At 43.7% G+C, this 23,911-nt stretch overlaps 1 protein-coding gene across 3 annotated transcripts in view; it reads left to right on the forward strand.

Moving 5' to 3' along the window:
* Positions 1 to 11,602: 11,602 nt before the first annotated feature.
* GCNT1 (glucosaminyl (N-acetyl) transferase 1) overlaps positions 11,603 to 23,911 on the forward strand; it is a 45,914-nt gene continuing 33,605 nt past the window's right edge. For 2 of the 3 annotated variants that reach the window (XM_061425577.1, XM_061425578.1), the window contains exons 1-2: positions 11,608 to 11,726; positions 12,570 to 12,692. The gene's annotated coding sequence lies outside the window, so the exon portion shown is untranslated. Of the gene's footprint in view, positions 11,727 to 12,569; positions 12,693 to 23,911 lie in introns of all 3 variants that reach the window. The other variant, XM_061425579.1, reaches the window with a different exon arrangement.

Consider the following 23,911-nt stretch of genomic DNA (forward strand, 5'->3'; position numbering starts at 1 on the left):
CCAAAAGACACAATCAAGCCCAAGAGCAGAAGGAAGGATTTATTACTTGCAACAAGTAAGGAGAAAACCCGAGGATGTTTCCCAAAGAAGTGTCTCCCTGAACGGTAAAAGCAGGAGGGCTTCCCTGGTGGCTCAGTGGTAAAGAATCCACCTGCCAATGCCAGAGACATGGGTTCGACCTCTGATCTGGGAAGATCCCACATGCCGTGCAGTAACTAAGCCCATGCACCACAACTATTGAGCCTGTGCTGTGGAGCCCGGAAGCCTCAGCTACTGAGCCCATGTGCTTCAACTACTGAACTCCACGTGCCCTAGAGCCTGTGCTCCCCAACAAGAGGAGCCACCACAATGAGAAACCCTCACACAGCAGCTAGAGGGTAGGCCCCAATCATTACAACTAGAGAAACGCCTGCCCATCAACCAAGACCCAGCACAACCAAAAATAAATTTTTAAAAAATTGGGAAAGTTTTAAGTTAAGGGTACATGCATATTCATGAAGGGTCTTGAACACAGGAGAATTCGGCATAGAGTGGGGTAAAGGTTGACAGAGTCCAGGCTCCAGTTGATTGAGATCTAGGAGAGTCAGTGAAGTCAACGATAACATTTCTTAGGTTCCAGTTAGCCCTTAGTGTTCCAGGGTGTTGGGTTCCACAGAACTCCTCAAAAATGTCTTTCAGACTAATCTTTACCTTCAAAAAAGAACTGGGAGTCTTTACAACTGATACATTGTCTTCGATATGTCAAGAGAGCTATGTCTGGTTCTCTTCTTCCAGGGGACCTATATGCTATCTGCCTGCAGTAGCAATAGAAGATTTTAAAAGTAAATATAGGAGGTAACATGGCTCTAAAGAACCATGGCTCTTTCAAAAGTGAATCAACTTTGTTTTTCTTTTACATAATCAAGAACATGATAAAGTCAACCCAAGGCACAGGAAGTTACTATGATAAGATCTAAAATGTTTATCTTCTAGGCAAAATTACTTTCCCTTTCTTAAAAAAAATATATCCTGTAGACCTTACATACAAAGTTGTCTCTTTCTGGTAGTATTCCTCCAAGTAGAGTCTCACCCACTGTTATGGGCTGAATTCAGTTCAGTTCAGTTGCTCAGTCATGTCCGATTCTTTGCGACCCCATGAATTGCAGCATGCCAGGCCTCCCTGTCCATCACCAACTCCCGGAGTTTACCCAAACTTATGTCCATTGAGTTGGTGATGCCATCTAACCATCTCATCCTCTATTGTCCCCTTCTCCGCCTGCCTTCAATCTTTCCCAACATCAGGGTCTTTTCAAATGAGTCAGCTCTTCATATCAGGTGGCCAAAATATTGGAGATTCAGCTTAAACATCAGTCCTTCCAATGAACACTCAGGACTGATTTCCTTTAGGATGGACTGGTTGGATCTCCTTGCAGTCCAAGGGACTCTCAAGAGTCTTCTCCAACACCACAGTTCAAAAGCATCAATTCTTTGGTGCTCAGCTTTCTTTATAGTCCAACTCTCACATCCATACATGACTACTGGAAAAACCATAGCCTTGACTAGATGGACCTTTATTGACAAAGTAATGTCTCTGCTTTTGAATATGCTATCTAGGTTGGTCATAACTCTCCTTCCAAGGAGTAAGCGTCTTTTTATTTCATGGCTGCAGTCACCATCTGCAGTGATTTTGGAGCCCCCCAAAATATAGTCAGCCACTGTTTCCACTGTTTCCCCATCTATTTGCCATGAAGTGATGGGACCGGATGCCATGAATTATGGGCTGAATTATGTTCTTTTAAAATTCATATATTTTAGACCTAACACCTAAGTGTCCCCATATATGACTGTATTTGGAAATAGGGTCTTCAAATAGTAAGTTAAATGAGGTCATTAGAGTAGGTCCTAATCCGATACAGACAGGGTCCCTATAGGAAGACAGAGGGAGAAGACAATAATCCACAAGCTAAGGACAGAGGTTTCAGAAGATATCAACTTTGCTAACACTTTGACTTGTGTCAAGCCTAGGGGCCTCCAGCCTCCAGAACTGTAAGAAAATAAAGTGCTGTTGGTTAAGCCAGCCAGTCTCTGATACTTGGTTAGTGTAGCCTTAGAAAACTATTTAATAATACACTTACAGACAGAACTATGATGTAAAAACTGCAAACTCTTATATATTGCCATATTGTAGCTGACTAGCCAAGCTAAAGAATATACATTTCAAAACTTTTTTCTATAGCCATATGTTTCCTTTGATCCCTGGGTCAGGAATATCCTCTGGAGGAGGGCATGGCAACCCACTCCAGTATTCTTGCCTGGAGAGGAGGAGCCTGGCTGGCTACAGTCCATAGGATTGTAAAGAATTGAAAAGGACTTAGTGACTACACCACTACCACAAACATATAGTAGATATTGTTGTTTTTCAGTCCCCCAGTCACGTCTAACTCTTTGCAACCCCATGGACTACAGCAAGCCAGGCCTCCCTGTCCCTTCCCATCTTCTGAAGTTTGCCCAAGTTCACATCCATAGTGATGCCATTCAGCCATCTCATCCTCTGACGCCCTCTTATTCTTCTGCTCTCAACCTTTCCCAGCATCAGAGACTTTTCCAATAATGTTAGCTTATTAATCAGAAAATCTAGATAATTTTAGGAAGAATGTGTCCAAATAGAATAAAAAATGTGTGCTTTTTTTATGCTTGATGATGATAACTCAGAAGACAAGTTTTTATTAAAAACTTTTATTAAACTGACAATATCAGGCTAGTGTTATTTTCCAAATATTTACCTAAATTATGTGAACATGAATTCTTTAAATATTTGGGATAGTTTCTGCAGAAGTACCTTGAAAGTACTCTTCAGATCAGATCAGATCAGATCAGTCGCTCAGTCGTGTCCGACTCTTTCTGACCCCATGAATCGCAGCACACCAGGCCTCCCTGTCCCTCACCAACTCCCGGAGTTCACTCAGACTCACGTCCATCGAGTCAGTGATGTCATCCAGCCATCTCATCCTCTGTCATCCCCTTCTCCTCCTGCCCCCAATCCCTCCCAGCATCAGAGTCTTTTCCAATGAGTCAACTCTTCACATGAGGTGGCCAAAGTACTGGAGTTTCAGCTTTAGCATCATTCCTTCCAAAGAAATCCCAGGGCTGATCTCCTTCAGAATGGACGGGTTGGATCTCCTTGCAGTCCAAGGGACTCTCAAGAGTCTTCTCCAAAACCACAGTTGAAAAGCATCAATTCTGCAGCGCTCAGCCTTCTTCACAGTCCAACTCTCACATCCATACATGACCACAGGAAAAACCATAGCCTTGACTAGATGGACCTTTGTTGGCAAAGTAATGTCTCTGCTTTTGAATATGCTATCTAGGTTGGTCATAACTTTCCTTCCAAGGAGTAAGCGTCTTTTAATTTCATGGCTGCAGTCACCTGAGTATTAAAATTTCATTTTAGAAGTATTAGGGATAAATATATTAGAAGTTCAATGTCTTTAATTTCTGGGAATTTTAGGAATATTTAATTTACATAAGCACTAACTTATTTCTACGTCAGTCAGAACTGAGGACATTTAAGGGATTTTATCATCTAATTTGGTAATACCATCTGTATTTAGGAAAGTAGTATATGCATAAACATACATGGACTTTCCAGGTGGCACTATTGGTAAAGAATCCACCTACAAAGCAGGAGACACAAGAGATGTGGGTTTGATTTCTGGGTCAGGAAGATCCCCTGGAGGATGGCAGGGTAACCCACTCCAAGATTCTTTTCTAGAGAAAGCCATAGACAAGATATGGCCTTGTAGTCTATAATGGGCTACAGTCCATAGCATTGCAAAGAACTGGACATGACTAAAGCAACTGAGCACATAGCTAACACAGATAATACATATATTCTTTTATGTATGTACACATATACATGCAAATAGAGACAGGCACAAATAGAAAGTTTACAGCTTCAATGTCAACGTTTCAACTCACTGGTTCATGTAAGTGGGTGTGCAGCTCTCATCTTTTTCCCACCTCTATATTTTGACCACAGTTGTGTTTCTAGCCAAGAATTACTTGCTCAATATGAGGCTTAAGCATCACCATGCATGTTGGTAAAGCAGACCTTTAAGATTTCCTCTGCCCTGATGTGTAATCTTATGGAGTCTGTGGACTAAATTTGGGGAAAGGGACCAAGGAAAGATCAAGTGGTCATCCGTGTGCCTCCAAAGCCTATATGAGTAGCTAAAATATCCAGTATGTTTCCAATGACTTTTTTTCAGGCAAGTGTTACGGTTGGGCTCCCTGAGGCCCTCAAGAGCCCCTGATGGGAGGAGGGTGTACTTGAAGGCCTGACGTTCCCTGTGCTGCCTTGATACTCAAGGGCCTCACCCTGAGTTCCCCTGCTTTCGTCTCCACTCAGCTAGTTCCCCTATCAGCCAGACCAGATGCTCTGCTGACTCCTCAGGGAGGAGTCTTACCTCCCTGCCAGCCCACACAATTACTTAAATAAGATATCACATATTCCCACGGAAACCAAGGGTCACCATCACTTGTGTCTCTGCCACAGAGCCTGCCTCTCACAGGCCCTGCTGATTCACTCTGATGGTGAGTGTAACTCCCAGGAGGTCCTGAATGACATGCTGTATTCTCCTTCCCCAGCTGAGCCTACTAATAAATTTCTATCAGTCTCACCTGTCTAATACCAGGTGTCATGTCTTTGGCCGTCTGGTTCTCTTTAGGACAGGAGGTCCTTCCTTCACCAATGGAGTGAAGAGGAGGTGAGCAGAACAGAAGGGGCCCAACTCTTAAGAGGTAAGGATTTGAGGGCCTGCGATGGGTAGGGAGGGGTCCCATATGGTGGATGGGGTTGGAGGAGATATGGGCGTTGAAGGGGGACGGATCAAAGGATTCAAGGAAGCTGAAGAGAAGGTTCCAATGATAAAAGGGAATGGGGGAATGATGGGAAGGGAGAATTTGGCAAGATCCCATGTTTGCCAAAGAAGCCTCTGAAGTTCTAAATTGCTTTTGGTAAAGGTTGCCATTTTTGAAGATATTAAACTGAATTGTGACAAGCAAAGACTCTCTTTTTGTTGGAAAGAATAAAAGTAACTTTACTGTGGTTCAACCCACGGTTGATTCATGTAAATGTATGGCAAAAACCACTACAATATTGTAAAGTAATTAGCCTTCAATTAAAATTAATTAATTAAAAACAAACAAACAAACAAGAGAGGCTTCCCAGGTGGCACTAGTGGTAAAGAACCCACCTGCCAGTGCAGGAGACAAAAGAGGCATGGATTCAATCCCTGGGTCAGGAAGCTCCCCTTGGAGAAGGAAATGGCAGCCCACTCCAGCATCCTTGCATGGAGAATCCTATGGACAGAGGAGCCGGGTGGGCTACAGTATATGGGGTTGCAAAGAATTGGATGCAACTGAAGCGACTTAGCATGCACAACAAAGAAATCCAGAGCGCTGGCTCAAGACCTGAATTTACCAAGGTTTCCTGAACTCACCAAAGTTGCCTCGAATCTCTACCTTTGTAGGTAGAGGCCCATAGTTTTTGAGCCAAGTCATAGCACCAGAATACTGTCAAACAGAAACCAATTCCAGGTTTGGTAAGGGGAGACTTGACTCAAAAGGATTATTGCAATTCAGAAAAGGGGTTTATTGCACTAGGGGGAGGGGAGATTATAATGGAGAGTACTCCATTTATAAGCTCTACAAGCTTTTGAAAGGTCAGGCAGCAAAGAGCCTTTCTTTCATGGGAGAGTCAACAGGGCTAGAATGAAAGAGTGAGAGCAACAGCTGTCTTGACCAGGCAACTGACCAGGAAAAGTTTTCCTTGAGGTCAGGAAAGGAAGGGGCTCCCCTTCCATCCCCCAACGTCCATCAGGTGGCATGCAGACTCTTCGCTCCCCAGCCAGGGATGTAACCCATGCCCTTCCAGTGGAAGCATGGAGCCCTAACTCCTGGACCTGTAGGGAATTCCCAGGAAGGGGCTTCTTGGTAGGGGCAATTAGGGTTTTTTCCTGCCTCTCAATGTTAGCTTAGTAGAGGGTAAATGAAAGAAAAACTGGGAAAAGAAGAATGCCTAACTAAAGTCAAGTGGGCAGGCATTTTGTCCAGATAGGTAAGTAGGAAAAACAGTTCAGCTACTGATTTTACGAAACAAAGAAGGGAATTTGGAGGATTCTGTGTCTGGTCTTATCATAGGGAGTTCTGGGTGAGTTTTATCTAAGTTACTTGAGGAAAGGTGGTGGTTCTTTGCAGTAAGCTGTTTCCTGGAACACAAAATGGTGTGGGGATGACGGTTTGTTTTTTCTTTTAAACCTCCACTGTCTTTCGAGAGCACAGGGTTTGAGTTAAGTTTAATACTGTCTCCTTATTTGAGTTGTGCTTTTAATCAGTTTTATTATATTTAAAAAATGTATCAGAAGTGTCATCACTGTAACAGCTCTGTTTATAAGCACTTCCCTGCATCTATAATTAGAATAGTTATAGCTTGTAATTATGAGTTCACTCCTCGTGCTGGTTATTAAGATGTGGCTCAGTCAGGAGACTTGGGTTTGATCCCTGGCTCAGGAAGACCCCCTGGAAAAGGAAATGGCAATTCACTCCAGTATTCTTGCCTGGGAAATCCAAGGGACAGAGGAGCCTGGTGGGCTACAGTCCATGGGGTTGCAAGAGTTGGACATGACTGAGTGACTAAACCTACCTACCTACCTACCTACCCTGAATCTATAACATTAGGATAGTTGAAAATTGCAATTATGAGTTTACTCCTCATGCTGGTTATTAAGGTGTTATCTTGTGACTCAAGCCCATTCTTCTGTACTCTTCTGGGATGCTGTGGGTGTGACAAAGCCAACGACTTTTCCTGCAAGGTTTTGCCAATAGGGGGCGCTCGAGCAGAGCAGAGAGCTGGTGGAGGGAGAAGGGATTTGCTCCTTGATATTTGGTCAGTGAGGAAAAACAATTCAGGTAATCATTCCCACCAGTGTCACCAAGCAGCGGCTCTTTTACCTGGCTGTGGCAGTTGGTTCCAATTTTCCAATTTTTAATCTACCCTCTCTTCCAGCCTCAACACTTGCCTTCAGAAGTAGCGTGCCCAGCTGGGTCCTCCCCTCCCCAACCTCAGAGGTCTGAGTGCTGCTCCTCAGGGGCATTCTCCCAGCTCTTAGTTTCTTCTTGTTTCACGTTTTGTTTTGTACTGGAGTCTAGCCGATTAACAGCGTTGTGACAGTTTCAGGTGAACAGCAAAGGCACTCAGCCATACACGCACATGTATCCATTCCTCCCCAGACTCCCCTCCCATCCAGGCTGCCACATAACGTTGTTCCAGCTCTTAGTTTCTGATAACGCCACACTTCTCGCTCCAGCTCCACCAGTGGCGGCTGCTCCCCTCAGTTATGGGCATCTCTTTGTCACTGCCCATGTTTCCCTTTCTGCTTTTTCAATCCTCCATTATATGTTTAATTCCTTAAATTCTTAAATTCTCTATAAAAATAACGGCTATAACCCCTAAGAGATCCAGAAATACTTTCTGAACTTGTATAGATTTATGATGGATTATAAATTATTGTGATAATTAAGAATAAGTGGATTATATCCATAGGATATATGCCACATCCAACTGACAAAGATATATTCTAAAAATTAATTTATAAATTCACTATCTGGATCTTGAAATGAATTTTCCTAACAAAAGAATACTACACATTAAGTCAGATGATCAATTCATCAGTGTTCACAATATAACTGAACAAACTATGCAAATTGTGTTAGGCAACAGAACTAGCGTTGCTTGGCAATATATATTCAAAGTTGCAACTGTAATGCTAGTGAAACCAAGCCCCCTAAAAATGAGTTCCCTTGTCAAATTTATGACTAACCTCTCTATTCAAAACTTTATTCTCTTTCTTGTCATGCCCCTGTTCCCCTCAAGATCGAAGAGTATCAAGCAAAGGGGGGATTGAAACTGATCACCACCCTGTGGGACCTTCCCAGGTACAAAAACCCTTCCATGTTGCTTGTTTCTCGTTTGTAGAAAAAGGCTTTAGTCCTGTATGCCAAACAGCAGACTCAAGCAGTTATCAATTAGGAAAGTGAGGGAATGCAGAAACAGAGGGAAAGCAGGCAAAAAGCAATAGTGCAACACTACAGCATGCAACAATAAAACAAAGTCCCAGTTCCTCCTCAAGGGATACAAAGAACCATCTGATACATATCTTTGAGTTGTCGTCAAGAACCTCTAAGACCCCCACCCACCCAGGATGCTGTCTACAAGCTGACCAGAAACAGTAGACCCCAGACTAGTGGGAACCAGAATGTTGATGATAAAGATTCTGGAAACAGCACCACTGACCAGTCAGAAAAAAGTCCATGAGCTGCAACCCTCACCCAAAATGGTTTCTTTAAAAGCCCCGCCCTGAAGGCTGTCAGGGAGTCTGAGAGTTTTGATCATGGGCTGCCAGTTTTCCTTGCTTGGCACCCTGAGAATAAATGCTGTGCATTCCTTCACCAAAACTGGTGTCAGTAAATTGATTTTGCTGCAAAATAGGTGAGTAGACTCAAGTTTGGTTCAGTAACACTAGCAACAAATTGTATTCACTCTTCCGCTCTTTTAATTAAAAATGTTTAAATACTTTTATAAACAATATATCCAAAATACTGTCATTTCAACCTATAATTAATATTTTTTAATACATTTAAATGAGATACTAAATTTTTTTTTCATATTAAGACTTCAAAATTGGCTGTGTATCTTACACTTTACTGGGAAAGGCCTGGTAAAATTGAGTAATTTTCCCAAATGGTTTAAGCCCTCACCTTAAATACCATCTTCAGCTAAAGATGAAAGAAGATGTGGGAGGGGTAGGGCATAGTCACTTTAGATAGTCATCAAAAAAAAAAAGCACAGTGAACAAAAGGAGTGTTGTGATGCTTTGATAAGAATTTTTAGAGGTTTGTCATTCTCTCTCTTCCTAGTAGGGCTTCCTTGGTGGCTCAGAGGGTAAAGAATCCTCCTGCAACACGGGAAACCTGGGTTCGGTCCCTGGGTTGGGAAGTTCTCCTGGAGACGGGAATGGCAATCCACTCCAGTATTCTGGCCTGGAGAAGCCCATTGACAGAGGAACCTGCGGGGCTACAGTCCATGGGGTTGCAAAGAGTTGGGCACGACTGAGCGACTAACACTTCCACACTACCTCTTCCTAGTACAGGGAGAGAGATACCTTTACAAAGGTGTCACATATGATTTCTCTTATATATAAAAATATCTTCACACAAGAGTAACTTTAACTTGGTTTTAGAGCTTTTCTTGTGTTTGAAGTTTCTTAAAAATAACCAGTTTAAAATGACTCTTATGACAAAGGGACGTGTTTTGGGATGGCATATTCTGCTCCCCTAAATAGGAATACTAAGTATTGATAATTAAAAAAAAACCCAAAAAACTGAAAATAGTCTTGCTGAAAGCACAGTAAGAAAAAAACTGGTCAAGTGAGGGTGGAGGAAACATGTTTAATCTAGTGGAAGTGACAGGCTTAGTTTCAAACACTGAATTAATAAAATTTATGAATTTAATTTCATAATGCAGTATTAGAGTTTTAGTATAATTGCTTTCACAATGGCTTGACTTAAGGAATTTTAAAATACCACTTTGTCTTTTAGTGAAAAACGTCATCTGGATTGGCAATAGATTGAAAAAAAGTTGCAATTACTTTTTCTCTAACTCTGACCAATATGTACATGCTGTGTATATCTGCAGAAGATATTTTGGGTTCTGATTTTTGTTTCCATGATAAAAATATAAACCATGGCTTAGAGGTTCATGAACAAGGAGCTCCCTTTCCTTGTTCTAGGTCTTGCACATAATGCATTTTAAGAAGATTCCTAAATAAAATTAAAGCAAGATGTTCCAAGATTATTGGAGGAGGAGGAATATCCTCAGGCAAGATCTATATCCCCCCAGGAATATCTCACTAGTGACTCCCCCATTGTCAGGATGGCTGGCCTGCTTGTTGCTGCTTCGCCTAGCAATGCTCTGGCACAGGGGTGGGGAGGAGGACAGTCCATAGCAGTCCTCTCAGAATGTTCTATTGTCTAGAAGAGAAAAGGTCAGGTCTCCATAAAAGAGACAGGTGAGTTGGCTTGAAACCTGTGTGCGCTGCCGAGTGGCTAATATATGTTCCACTTACCTGGAACTGTCACCTTCTGCTCTGTGTGGATATATCTATACAAACACCCCTGTCCCGAGGGCATCTAACCCCATCAAGTCCAAAGCCCAAGAAGGTGAGCCTCAGAGAGTCAGTGGGTACCAGCCCTTCTCTTTGTGTTCATGCGTCTCCCCTGAGCAGTGACCCCCTTTGATTAGAATGATGAACACTAGGCAAACTTCCTGTTACAGGGAAACCCACCCACTCACAGCACCTCAGCTTTACCCCACAGCCCCAACAGGAACCGGTGGGTAGGGAAATGACTGTATTCAGTTAGTTCCTTCATTTATTTCAATGCATATGTGTTGGGTGAATTAGTGATAGGAAGATAAATAACCTGCACTCCAGGAGTTAAAATCCCAAAGAGTCAGACATGACTTGGCACGCGTGCACACACACTCACACACGAATGTAATGAGTTTTTAAAATACTAAATTTTTTAGTAAGTAAACCTCATGATGCCAAAAGTTCAGCTTCTCTGTACACTGTTGCCTAATTGAATCTTGGAGACAGAGTTTTGGGTGAAGTAGAAAAGGATCGCTTTATTACTTTTCCAGGCAAAAAGGGACACAGTGTATTAACTGCCCTCAAAACTGTATGTCCCAACTTGGGGAGGATAGTGAGAAGTTTTGCATTAACTATTCAAAGATGGTGTGATTAGCTCGCAAGCATTTTTCTGATGGGTTGGTGGTGAGATAAGTCAGCATCATCAGCCTTCAGGTCTAACGGCACTGGGGTCTAAATGCTCCTGGGCAATATACTGTGTTTCAGTATTTGTGGAACAGTTCAAAGATATTGTGTGTGTATTTGTTGATGAGGAAAAGGGACCTTGCCCCAGGGCTGCTCTTGATTGTTTATCCTTGGTCTTAATAACTGCTTGAATCTGCTCAGTGGAACTCAGGGAAGGTCATGGAAGCTGAATGGAGGCTGTTTCCTATAATCAAAGAACTGGGGGACACAGAAAGGCCTTGTGTTCAGGAGACCCACAGAACCCTGTAGACGTCTCTCATCACGGAAAACAAACAAACCCAATGGTCACACCTAATTTTAACACAATATAAAGACCTCCGGAATTTTTTTTTTCCTTTGGTTGTAAACTCTATTTTTAAAATCAGAAAAGACAGCGCTTCCCGCGGTTCCTGCCTCCCAGGAAGGGGGTATAAAATTCTGAAGACCCCACTCAAGTGCTCAGTCCCTAAGCGGTTCTCCCAACTAAGAACCCAAGTCAACCTAAGGAAGGAGAAAGAGGAATCACGCAGAGTCAAGCACTTCCACCAGACAACGAAATGCCCAGAGGGCGCGCTGACTTGGGCCAGAAGGCCCACGGCAGCAGAGGTCTGCGAAGCAGGGATGCGCTGGGCGGGGCCTAGCGGGGCGGGCCCAGGGGCGTGGCGCACGGGCGCGAGGGTGGGCGGCCCGAGGCCCGGCCGCGCGGTCCTCCGGCGCCAAGAGCTCAGTCAGCCTAGCGCGGAGCAGCGCCGGGCGAGAGCGTCCCCGTGCTGCCCAGCACCCTCCAGCGTCTTCCGGGCCAGGCGCTCGCTGCAGGTAACCAACGCCCCACCAGGTCTCCTGCTTGGCTGCCTGGCTGGAGGGGAGGAAATGGGAAGGATAGGCGGGAAAGAGGAAGCCGCCACTTAACCAGGGCCCGGCTGCAGCGAGTGGGCTCAGCTCCTCCGGGAAAGAGGACGCGGAGCCGGGGCAGGAGAAAGAGGATGCGCGGTGGGAATCCGCTTCCAGCTTGTGCGTCCGGGACCGGGGGTGGTGCAGAGCGCCCTGCCTCGACCCAACTCTTCCGTCCGGTTCGGGGAGCCTGGGGCTAGGACTTTGGTGCCCAGTATCACCTGGAAGCCACTTGTTTCTGCTGTCTTTCCCCCTGGTTCACGTAGCGAGTAGTAGTTTAGGAATCGGGAGTTGGCGGCTGCGGGCGTGGAGAGGCCGGGCGCGAACAGTTACTCACTGTTGTGCTTTGGGGTCCAGAGGCTTTAACTTCGAATAAGCCTAATCTTGGCCCTGCGGAGAGGTATTTATTACCCCCATTTTACTGATAAAGATAGAAGGCTGCGCCGGGATGTTAAATGACTCATCCTAGGGGCTAACCACTGGAAAAGAGACGCTACTCTAGGGGCTCCAAAGCCCTCACGCGTTTCCTCACCTTCCTGTTTGCTCTGCATGCTTCACGCCACGTCTAGAAAACGCGTGCTGCTGCTGCTGGCTCTGTGGTGAAACAGGTGATTGTTCTTGAACGCATTATATTCCCTTCCTAGGTTTCTTTTTGGTTTTGTGTTGCTAGCGCCCAATTTCTGATTCAAATGTTTCCAATTTTTGTTGATTAGCTTTTTGAGGTGGAAGAAGCTCTCCCTCACAGCTCTTTCCCTCCCTGCCTTGCAGCTCTGTTTCTGGATACCGAGCAAAACACAGGCACCCCAGCCTGCTACCCACTTCTCATCTTTCTCAGTGGATGATAGGTCGCCCGTGCATCGAGGCTGGGCCTTGCGGGCTGCCCGGTTGGAGGTGAGTCTTATAGTCACCTGGCATCCTGCACACTCGTTGGCTTTGTTATTTCGTTCTAGGGGGAAGAGAGTCTTCATTTTACAAGTAGTAGGACAGGAGGCAAATTGAGGGGATATACAGTGTTCAGAGAAAGCCTGGTGCCTGGAGATGAGAACAAGGCCACAGGTTTTTGTGGTCTGCATTTGGTGAGGTCTAGGTGAGCATCTGGCCGGACACTTACTTGTAAGCTTCTCTGGGCATCTTGCCCCCCTTTTAGAGCTGTTCTGAAGGGCGGATTTGTTTTACAGAAGGGAGGAAGAGGGCTGAATGGTTTTTAAAGATCAGTGTAAATTACCTGCTAGGAACCCAGGCAGTTCCAACCCCACTGCCCCGGATTAAGGAAAATGGCTTTCTGCTGTGGCTTAATCATTAAGCCTTCACGGATTTTTAGCAGACCTTCAAGATGGTCCTTCAGGGAAACTTTGGAGTTCTCAAACACCGTTCCATGTTTAAAAAGAAGGAAATGGCAACCCACTCCAGTGTTCTTGCCTGGAGAATCCCAGGGACAGGGGAGCCTGGTGGGTTGCCATCTATGGGGTCACACAGAGTTGGACACGACTGAAGCAACTTAGCAGCAGCAGCAACACACAGTGAATTTACTTTTACAGAGTTTTATTGGTAGATAAAAGAAGTTGATTTTTTCCCCCTTCTATCTCATGGTGAGAGTTGGAAGGTTCCAGTCAGCGCCTCTGCCTTTCCTTCAGCCTGATGTTGGAAAGGAACTTCTCAGCCTTGGCCCTAAACATGTACTGGATTTCAATTATAGGACAGCTTCCAGTCACTAGTTACTTCTTCTTTATTACTGTTTGGTCATGTGGGTCTTTGTTGCTGCAGGGACTTCCTCTAGTTGGCACCAGCAGGGGCTTCTCATTTTGGTGGCTTCTCTTGCTGAGAGCGTGGCTTCAGTGGTTGCGGCACGTGGGCTCAGTAGTCGTGGCGCACAGGCTCAGTTGCTCTGAGGCATGTGGGATCTTCCTGGACCAGGAGGCCGACCCGTGTCGCCTGCGTTGGCAGGTGGATTCCTAACCACTGGACCACCAGAACAGTTCTCTAGCTCTTTTCCATTTGCAATTTTGTTGCTTAACACTAAAGAACTGTTTCTCTTGAGAATTATGAACTATCTCCTGGTGGGCTACTGTCCAAATTGTCAAATCAGAGGTGAGTTAGTGACTGAGCACAAGCAGGATCAACTATGTACAAAATGAAATTTAGGGACTTCCCTGGTGGCCCAGTGGTTACGACTCTGTGAGCTTCCATTGCAGGGGCCACTGGTTCAATCCCTGATAGGGAAACAAAGATCTCCACATGTTGTTTGGTTTGGCCAGAAAAAAAAAACAAAAAAACACACTACAGATCTACAGGAACTAAATAGGTAATTCATGGGGAGAACTAAATGGACTGAAATTGGTTCCAGGTGACCTGCCAACACCTGGGCAGGTATCGGCCATTCTCTCCCTCTAATCGTACAGGAATTCCAGCCCAGTGTGACCAGAGCTTCCCTACCCAATAATTGAACAAACTTTATTTAAAAAAAAAAAATGTAAAAAGTGATTTTAAATGTTGGCTTTTTTCCTTTCTTAAAACACAAGAAATCAAATCAAATTTGGTTTATTCATCGTGTTTTCAAATCTCTTATAAACTGCTACACCTGGTGATCACATTCTCAAGTGAATGAAAAATTCTGACCTATAATATATATGTTGTACATTTTTCTAAAATGAGGTGGCAGGAAACAAATTAATCCTATTGAAAGTGATCTCAGTCTCAATTTCTGTTTTCTGTGACATGTAGATTAGGTCACCTGCACTGACAAAAGTAGTCTTTTTATGGGCCAACCAAGGAATTGTGTTACTGTTTGTTTATAGTTCTAGTTCAGGCTGTCAGCTACCTTACTCCCTGTCTTAAAAAGGGAGTTCCCAAATGACTGTTCTTATAAGTCTGGTGTTTCTCCTGGGTCTGTCTGTATTTTTAAACACAGTGGCTTTGACACAGGAGACATGGCTTGAGGTTGTCACATGTCCTTGTTGCCTATATGTGGCAAATGCATGTATGCTTAGACCAGAGTTCCTTCACTATTGGCACTTCTGACATTTTGGGCCAGATGATTTCCTGTTGGGATTGTCCTGTGCATTGTGAGCTGTGTAGCAGCAGTGTTCCTGGCTCAACCCACTGGATGCCACTGGTCCCAGTTCTAACTGCCTCCGTCTAGTTATAACAACCAAAAATGTCTCCAGACGTTGTTAGATATCCCCTGGGGAGCATAGTTACCTAGTTGACAAAAAAAAATGAGCGAATATTTAAAATGCTTTAGACATTTATGAACTAAAGTGTATACTGAACATAATTAACTTTAAACTTCTAATGACTAGAGAAGCTATCTAACACTTTAAGTATTTTTATAATAAAGATGACTGAATCAGGGTTCTTTCTGAATGGCCATGTATATCTTGCAAGTCTTTGCTTCCAAAGAAATTTTAAGTGTTTGATGTGGCTGTCAAATTTCTAAAGTTTAAAATGTGGAAGCTAAAAAGGAATCCTACAGCAGTTTTCATTTTTCTCATTTTAATTGCTTGATGTCTTTCAGTTGTCTTTTAAGGTGATGGGGTATCAATGAATGATGGTTGTTGATTTGAAAAAATCAACACAGTCTCTCATATAAGAACGTCAAACAAAATTCTAAGCAAAAATTTAACAATGAGACCTGGTGTAAATTATGCTTAAAGTAGAATTTAGTTTTAAAAGAAATTAAAATTTTTTTTGCCTAACATCAATAACTAGGAAAACTGTGTGTTTCTATAGTCTGAGAAATACTAATTTTATGGAAGAGAATTATAAGTAATATATGATTTTGCTTACCAGAAGAAAAAAATGTCCTGCAAGTATAATCCTCATGTATAATCCTGCAAGTATAATATAGACCTTATGGAGGTTGAAAACATTGCCTTGGTTATAAAAGATGCATTCTTAGCTAGGGACTGGCTATTCATTGGCCCCTTGCAGAAATCAGACTAATTTATAAGGCTCTAGGCTGGCTACAGAGTTTGTGGGGCTCCTTCTTTAAACATTATGAATTTTAAGATGGCAACAGATAACTGAGCATTAAGCAGAGCATAGGGTCCTGTGTGATTGCACACAGGAAACTGGTCCTGATAGCTTAAAAGAGGATTATAATCACAAATACAAATCCAGAGAACTGCTCCTGCTACCATTAAGCACCCAGAATTTCTGATTCATTGATTGTACTAATATTTCCAATCAGGAGTCTATGTGTTATTTGATAATCAGTGCAGTAAATTTACTAAGAACATCCTCCCATGATGAATTTTTCTTTTGCTAAAGAGGGAGCCAGATTGTTTGGGAGGGTCCTGTGAACTTGAAATACCTGTTTACTCATTGAACCACTATTTACTGAGCACCTGTTCGATTCTAGGCATTATCAGCTCTGGCCTACAGCTGTGAATGGGATAGAAGTGCTCTACCTTTACGAACCATTTAGTCTAGTGTCTCAAGAACAGGGGGACAGACAAGCACATAGTCATATAGGCAATTATAGTCATAAGTAGTACTTCAGAGAAGCACAAGTGTCTGGAGACCATTTAACCTGGAGACCTAACCCAGATTAGGGGAAGGGATTTCTCAGGATAGGTGTTTCTGAAAAGAAGTACTTAAAATGAGGCCTTAAAAATGAGTAGAAGTGAGGTGAATTAGGGTTTAGTGTTCAGGCTGAAATGGTTGAGACCAAAGAAGGAATGTAGCTTGGGATGAGGCCTCTTGGGCCATCTTTTGGACTTTGCACTTTAATGAAAAGGTAGAGGGAACTCACTGAAAACTTTTAAATAAGAGATAAGATGATTAGATTTGGGTTTTAAAAATGATCATCCTCACTGCTGTGTTTGGAGGGGTAGGCCCTATTGGCATATATGGTATCTGTGCCAACCAGGAAAAGACTCCCTTCTGGGTGGACCAATTAGAAAAGATGTACTGCTTGTCCCACCAGGTCAGGTCAGAGGCAGTCCCCTGAGCCAGTCACTTTGTGTGAGCACAGCCTGTCCACACACGCTGGGGAGGGGGAGAATGGGGTGTGGCCTGATAGTGCAAAGGCTTTTTGCAGCCACCCAGGGGTAGAGAGGGGAATAGATGGAGGACGGATGGAGAGCATGAGAGAGATAATGAGTTTGTAGTTAGAAATCAGTAAGAAGGTAGTTACTGTTTGGGTATAGTTGTTGGAGAGAAGCTATCAAAAATGATTTAAAAGTTGGGCATACAGTCAGAATGGCTGCGATCCAAAAGTCTACAAGCAATAAATGCTGGAAAGGGTGTGGAGAAAAGGGAACCTCTTACACTGTTGGTGGGAATGCAAACTAGTACAGCCACTATGGAGAACAGTGTGTAGATTCCTTAAAAAACTGGAAATAGAACTGCCATACGACCTCCCAATGTTCATCGCAGCACTGTTTATAATAGCCAGGACATGGAAGCAACCTAGATGTCCATCGGCAGACAAATGGATAAGAAAGCTGTGGTACATATACACAATGGAGTATTATTACTCAGCCATTAAAAAGAATACATTTGAATGAGTTCTAATGAGGTGGATGAAACTGGAGCCTATTATACAGAGTGAAGTAAGCCAGAAAGAAAAACACCAATACAGTATACTGCTACTGCTAAGTCACTTCAGTCGGTCCGACTCTGTGTGACCCCATAGACGTCAGCCCACCAGGCTTTCCTGCCCCTGGGATTCTCCAGGCAAGAACACTGGAGTGGGTTGCCATTTTCTTCTCCAGTGCATGAAAGTGAAAAAGTGAAAGTGAAGTCACTCAGTCGTGTCTGACTCTTAGCGACCCCATGGACTGCAGCCTACCAGGCTCCTCCATCCATGGGATTTTCCAGGCAAGAGTACTGGAGTGGGGTGCCATTGCCTTCACCCCAGTACAGTATACTAATGCATATATTTTGAATTTAGAAAGATGGTAACAATAACCCTGTATGCAAGACAGCAAAAGAGACATAGATGTATAGAACAGTCTTTTGGACTCTGTGGGAGAGGGAGAGGGTGGATGATTTGGGAGAATGGCATTGAAACATGTATAATATCATATAAGAAATGAAGGGATGACCCAGAGGGATGGTATGGGGAGGGAGGAGGGAGGGGGGTTCAGGATGGGGAGCATGTGTACACCCATGGCGGATTCATGTTGATGTATGGCAAAACCAATACAATATTGTAATTAGCCTCCAATTAAAATAAATAAATTTAAATTAAAAAAAAAAAAAAGTTGGGCATAAATACCTGAGTGGGATAGGATGGTGAAACCATTTTCGGTTGAAGGGGACTAGGGGAGGAGTGGGTTTGGCACAGGTGGGGGAGGGAAAGTAATTCCACTTGAATCTGTTTGCTTTTGAGGCATTCCAGATGGAGTCGGGGAGTAGGCAGAGGGAACTCCTGAAAGAGATCTGGGATAGAAATACATATTTCGAGGCCGTTGCAAATAAATAGTCCTTGAATATCCCTGGTGGCTCAGGCAGTAAAGAATTTGCCTGCAGTACGGGAGACCAGGGTTCGATCCCTCCGTTGAGAAGATCCCCTGGTGGAGGGCATGGCAACCCACTCCAGTATTCTTGCCTGGAGAATCCCGTGGACAGAGGAACCTGCTGGGCTACAGTCCATGGGGTCACAAAGAGTCAGGCACGACTGAGTGACTAAGCACAGCACACACTATATGAAAAAGATCTCCAGAACACCGCTAGCTCAGTTCCTAAGAGGAAGAGGTGCTTTAAAAAGATCACCCAAAGAGGGGTGTAGAATGAGAAGGAGAGGGGGCTGGCCTTGGAGAGTTTGATCATTGTGCTCAGAGGAAGAGGAGAAGCTGGTTAAGACTGAGAAGCCAGGCCTATCTACAAGGTAGGCAGGAATTGGGGGGTCTGTGGCCTGCTCTTGTTTGTTTTTTCAAATTGAGATTGAAGAGACTTGAACATATTCTAATGCTGATGGAAAGTTTCTGGTACAGAGGGAGAGGCTACAGATATGTGAATGAGAAAGAAATGCTAGGGCCAGGCTTCAGAGAAGGTGAAAGAAGATGGTTTTGAGAACCCAGGTGGGGAAATTGGGCTTTGATAGAAAGTGGGAGGGAGAAGATGGATGAAGTAGTCTCAGATTTGGGGATCAGAATTGTGAGGACTTTTTCTCTGAAGGAGGTGGCAGAACCATTTGCCAAGGTGGGTGTGTTTGTGTATAAAGTCAGATATTTCATCAGCGCAGTATTTACTGAGCATTTTCTAGTGCCAGACATTGTGGTAGGCTTCCTGAAAAGTATCAGGAATGATGTTGATTGGCATTAGTTTTGGCCCTAGTGATATAATAAGCAATATATTCGATGTTTGTCTCTGGTTCCTGCCACAGCTCCTAGAACCCTTGGCATGTCCAGAGAGATAGGGGTGGTAAAAACATCTTTTGTTATTCACAGTGGGGCACTATTCCACTCCTGATTTTATGCTAACGTGTGACTTAGGTGAGGGTGGGGAGGGATCCTAGGTAGCCTCAGGATGGGACTGATCACCAGAGTTAGTTCAGTCGCTCAGTTGTGTCCAACTCTTTGTGACCCCATGGGCTGCAGCATGCCAGGCTTCCCTGTCCATTGCCAGTTTCCGGAGCTTGCTCATGTCCATTGAGTGGCTGATGCCATCCAACCATCTCATCCTCTGTCTTACCCAGCATCAGGGTCTTTTCCACTGAGTCCATTCTTCACATCAGGTGGCCAAAGTATTGGAGTTTCAGCTTCAGCATCAGTCCTTCCAATGAATATTCAGGGCTGATTTCCTTTAGGATGGACTGGTTGGATCTCCTTGCAGTCCAAGGGACTCTCAAGAGTCTTCTCCAGCACCACAGTTCAAAAGCATCAATTCTTTGGTGCTCAGCTTTCTTTATAGTCCAACTCTCACATCCATACATGACTACTGGAAAAACCGTAACTTTGACTAGGTGGACCTTTGTTGCCAAAGTAATGTCTCTTTAATATGCTGTCTAGATTGGTCATTGTTTTTCTTCCAAGGAGCAAGTGTCTTTTAATTTCATGGCTGCGGTCACCATCTGCAGTGATTTTGGAGACCCCAAAAATAAAGTCAGTCATTGTTTCCATTGTTTCCTCATCTGTTTGCCATGAGATGATGGGACTGGATGCCGTGATCTTAGTTTTTTGAATGTTGAGTTTTAAGCCAGCTTTTTTACTTTCCTCTTTCATCTTCATCAAAATGCTCTTTAGTTCCTTTTCACTTTCTGCCATAAGTGTGGTATTATCTGCATATCTGAGGTTATTGATAAATTTCTCCTGGCAATCTTAATTCCAGCTTGTGCTTCATCCAGCCTGGCATTTCTCATGATGTACTCTGCATATAAGTTAAATAAGCAGGGTGACAATATACAGCCTTGACGTACTCCTTTTCCTATTAGGAACCAGTCCATTGTTCCATGTCTGGTTCTAACTGTTGCTTCTTTATCTGCATACAGGTTTTGCAGGAGACAGGTAAGGTGGTCTGGTATTCCCATCTCTTTAAGAATTTTCCACAGTTGTGTTCCACACAGTCAAAGGCTTTAGCATAATCAATAAAGCAGAAGTAGATGTTATTCTGGAATTCTCTTGCTTTTTCTGTGATCCAGTAGATGTTGGCAATTTGATCTCTGTTTCTTCTGCCTTTTCTAAAACCAGCTGGAACATCTGGGAGTTCACAGTTCATGTATTGTTGAAACCTGACTTGGAGAATTTTGAACATTACTTTGCTAGCATGTGACATGAGTGCAATTGTGCAGTAGTTTGAGCATTCTTTGGCACTGCCCTTCTTTGGGACTGGAATGAAAACCGACCTTTTCCAGTCCTGTGGCCACTGCTGAGTTTTCCTAATTTGCTGGCATATTGAGTGCAGAACTTTCACAACATCATCTTTTAGGATTTGAAATAGCTCAACTGGAATTCCATCACCTCCACTAGCTTTGTTCATAGTGATGCTTTCTAAGGCCCACTGGACTTCGCATTCCAGGATGTCTGGCTCTAGATGAGTGATCACACCATCGTGGTATTCTGGGTCATGAAGATCTTTTTTGTATAGTTCTTTCGTGTATTCTTGCCACTTCTTAATATCTTCTGCTTCTGTTAGGTCCCTACCATTTCTGTCCTTTATTGAGCCCATCTTTGCATGAAATGTTCCCTTGGTATCTCTAATTTTCTTGATGAGATCTCTAGTCTTTCCCATTCTGTTGTTTTCCTCTGTTTCTTCCTTTGACCACTGAGGAAGGCTTTCTTATCTCTCCTTGCTATTCTTTGAAACTCTCCATTCAAATGGGTAGATCTTTCCTTTTCTCTTTTGCCTTTCACTTCTTTTCTCAGTTATTTGTAAGGCCTTCTCAAACAACCATTTTGCCTTTTTGCATTTCTTTCTCTTGGGGATGGTCTTGATCACTGCCTCCTGTACAATGTTGTGAACCTCCGACTATAGTTTTCAGGCACTCTGTCTATCAGATCTAGTCCCTTGATCTAGTTGTCACTTCCACTGTATAATCAACGGTCACCAGAAAGACCAAGTAATTAGAAGGCTGGGACTTTTCAGCCCCACAGGCTGACCTCTTGGAAGGGAAAGAGGTGCTAGGGACTGAGTTACACAGACACTTGAAGAAGCTGTTGGGAGACCTTCTGGGTTGATGGGCACATCAAGGTGCTAATAGAGGCAGCCTGTGCAGAGAAGAAGCCAGGAAGCTTGGCACCCCTTCCATACCTTACCCTCTGTATCTCTTCCATTTGACTGTTTGTAAGTCATATTCTTTCTAATAAACTGTAGTAGTAAGTAGAATATTTTCTGGAATCTGAGCTGTGCAAGCAAATTTTCACACCTTGGGATTCATGAGAGGCCCTGAATTCACAGAACCCCCAAATTTATAATTTGCCTGGGCACCCCATTTGCAGCTGATGCCTGCAGAAGGCATTCTTGTGGGACTAAGCCCTTAATATGTGGGATCTGGGCTAACTCCAGCTAGTTTATGACAGAATTGAACTGAATATTTGGGTACCCAGTTGGTGTCAGAATTGGCTTGTATCTGGAGGGAAAAAAAAACCCACGTTTGGTGTCAGAAGTGTTGTAAAAATAGCTCAACCCTATACACCTGAAATAGCCTCTCACTATCTTTTCTTGAAACCACCTTTGACCTTATACTTGATGACTGAAGGCATCACCTGAGAGCTTGCTTTTGCTGAACATCAAGGCCCCTGGGTGGGTGCTGGGAAGGCTTCTGGAGGGGAAGGGTATTCCCTAGCTCCTTTGTCAGTTTGCAGGTTCGTGTCCAGGTTCTCAGTGTTGACTGTACAATAGGAACACCTGGCAGCTTTAAAAATTCCTGGCACTCAAGTCAAACTCCTGACTAATTCCATCGAATCTCTCGGGTTAGGGAATTGGTATTCGTTGAAAGCTCCCAGTGGTTCTAATGTGTGTACAGCCAAGGCTGAGAGCCGCTCACTGGGATACCAGACCAGTTAAAGCCATTTGCCCCATTGAGCTCCAGCCCATTGCCTGGAATTTGCCTGTTGTGTATGAACAGTTAGGTCCGGACCCTTATGAATGAAATAGGTTAGCGCCCAAAGAAGGAGGTGAATGACAATTCTATGGGATGTTGAAGGAACATATGAAACCTTCTATTTATAATTTTGTAAACATTTAAGAAAGAAGTCAAGCTATGTCATCTCCAGTCTCTGTTGTGTGGTGCCTTCTAGATTTGGTGTCTTGTATGGGGAGTGTGATTTTCTCAGGAGGAAGAGGTGAGGAATCCTCACCTGACCCCTAAGTGTATTGGGAAGTGTTGCAATTTGCCAGTGACAGTATCATGGAGTTATGAGGTTTTATGAACACAAAGGCTTTAAATCATGGCACCTCTCAAACGGTGAATGGAGACTTACCTGTGAGTGGGTTCCAGGTTTCCTGAGATTCATTCTCTCTCATCCATCTCCCTTCAGCCAGGGGGCTGAAGTTGAGCAGTCACCTTCTTGGATATGTGTGCTAAAAGCATCGCAGCTTCAGATGGCAGATGCTTTATCATCCATTGTAATGCTGTGGGCAGGGCATCTTTCCACTGCTTATCTTCCCTGGTTCTCTTGCAGGCACACATCTAAGAGTAATTGAGTTTACCGGTGTCTGCATTTTTCTTTAGCAAAAGACAAGGTTTGCAAATGCCCTTTCCCAGTTTTGCTGTGCCTGTCGGTAGTTGCAGTTGTCTTCCCAGGTGACCCAGGTGACCACCCAGGTGGTAAAGAATCTGCCTTCCAGTGCAGGAGCCGCAGGAGACTCTCTCCCTGGGTCGGAAAGATCCCCAGGACAAGGAAATGGCAACCCACTCCAGTATTCCTGCCTGGAGAATCCCATGGACAGAGGAGCCTAGTGGGCTACAGTCCGTAGAGTCACGAAAGAATGGGATGTGACTGAGCACGTGCGCGCGCACACACACACACACACACACACACACACCCCTCATGCATCAGTAGTTGTTGTTACTTTGTAGAGCAGGAACAATCCAAGATAAATGTGAAGTTCACACAAGGAGAGGGAGAGTGACCACATTTCAAAAGTAATTTAGGCTACAGAGGCATTTGGAAATAACCATTTGGAAATGTTTGCATTGAATGTGAACATGTTGCCAAGAAATATGGTAGATGAGTCATTGAAACTTTGGAATTTGGAGGAAAACGGCACATGTATGACTGAGTCCCTTTGCTGTCCACCTGAAACTATCACAGTGTTGTTAATTGGCTATAATATAAAATAAAAAGTTTTTAGAAAACCAAAACTCTCCCCCTCCACAAAGAAAAAGCTTGGAAGCAAAATTGTCTACCTGTTAAAGTGTTTTAGGTGAAGAGTGTCAGTAAGTTTTGAATCTATTTGTTGAATTTATAAAAATGTGATGCCTGACTAATTTGCAAGAACAATTGATTGAAACTTACCAGCTGAATCTCATCAAGGAGCTTTGTGTAACTGGTGTATAGAGAAGTAAGTATCAAGATTTAGGAAGGAGAGCTAAGAGTGTTCTTCTGTTTTTCCAGTGTATCCTTGTCACCCTAGACGGCCATTAAAGCAAAATGTTACAGGCCATTGAGCTTGGAAGCAGTCATTCAAGCACTTGATGGCAAAGTAATTAACTGGGGTTT

This window comes from Bos javanicus, chromosome 8, assembly GCF_032452875.1.
Source record: "Bos javanicus breed banteng chromosome 8, ARS-OSU_banteng_1.0, whole genome shotgun sequence".
Classification (NCBI taxonomy): Eukaryota; Metazoa; Chordata; class Mammalia; order Artiodactyla; family Bovidae; genus Bos; species Bos javanicus.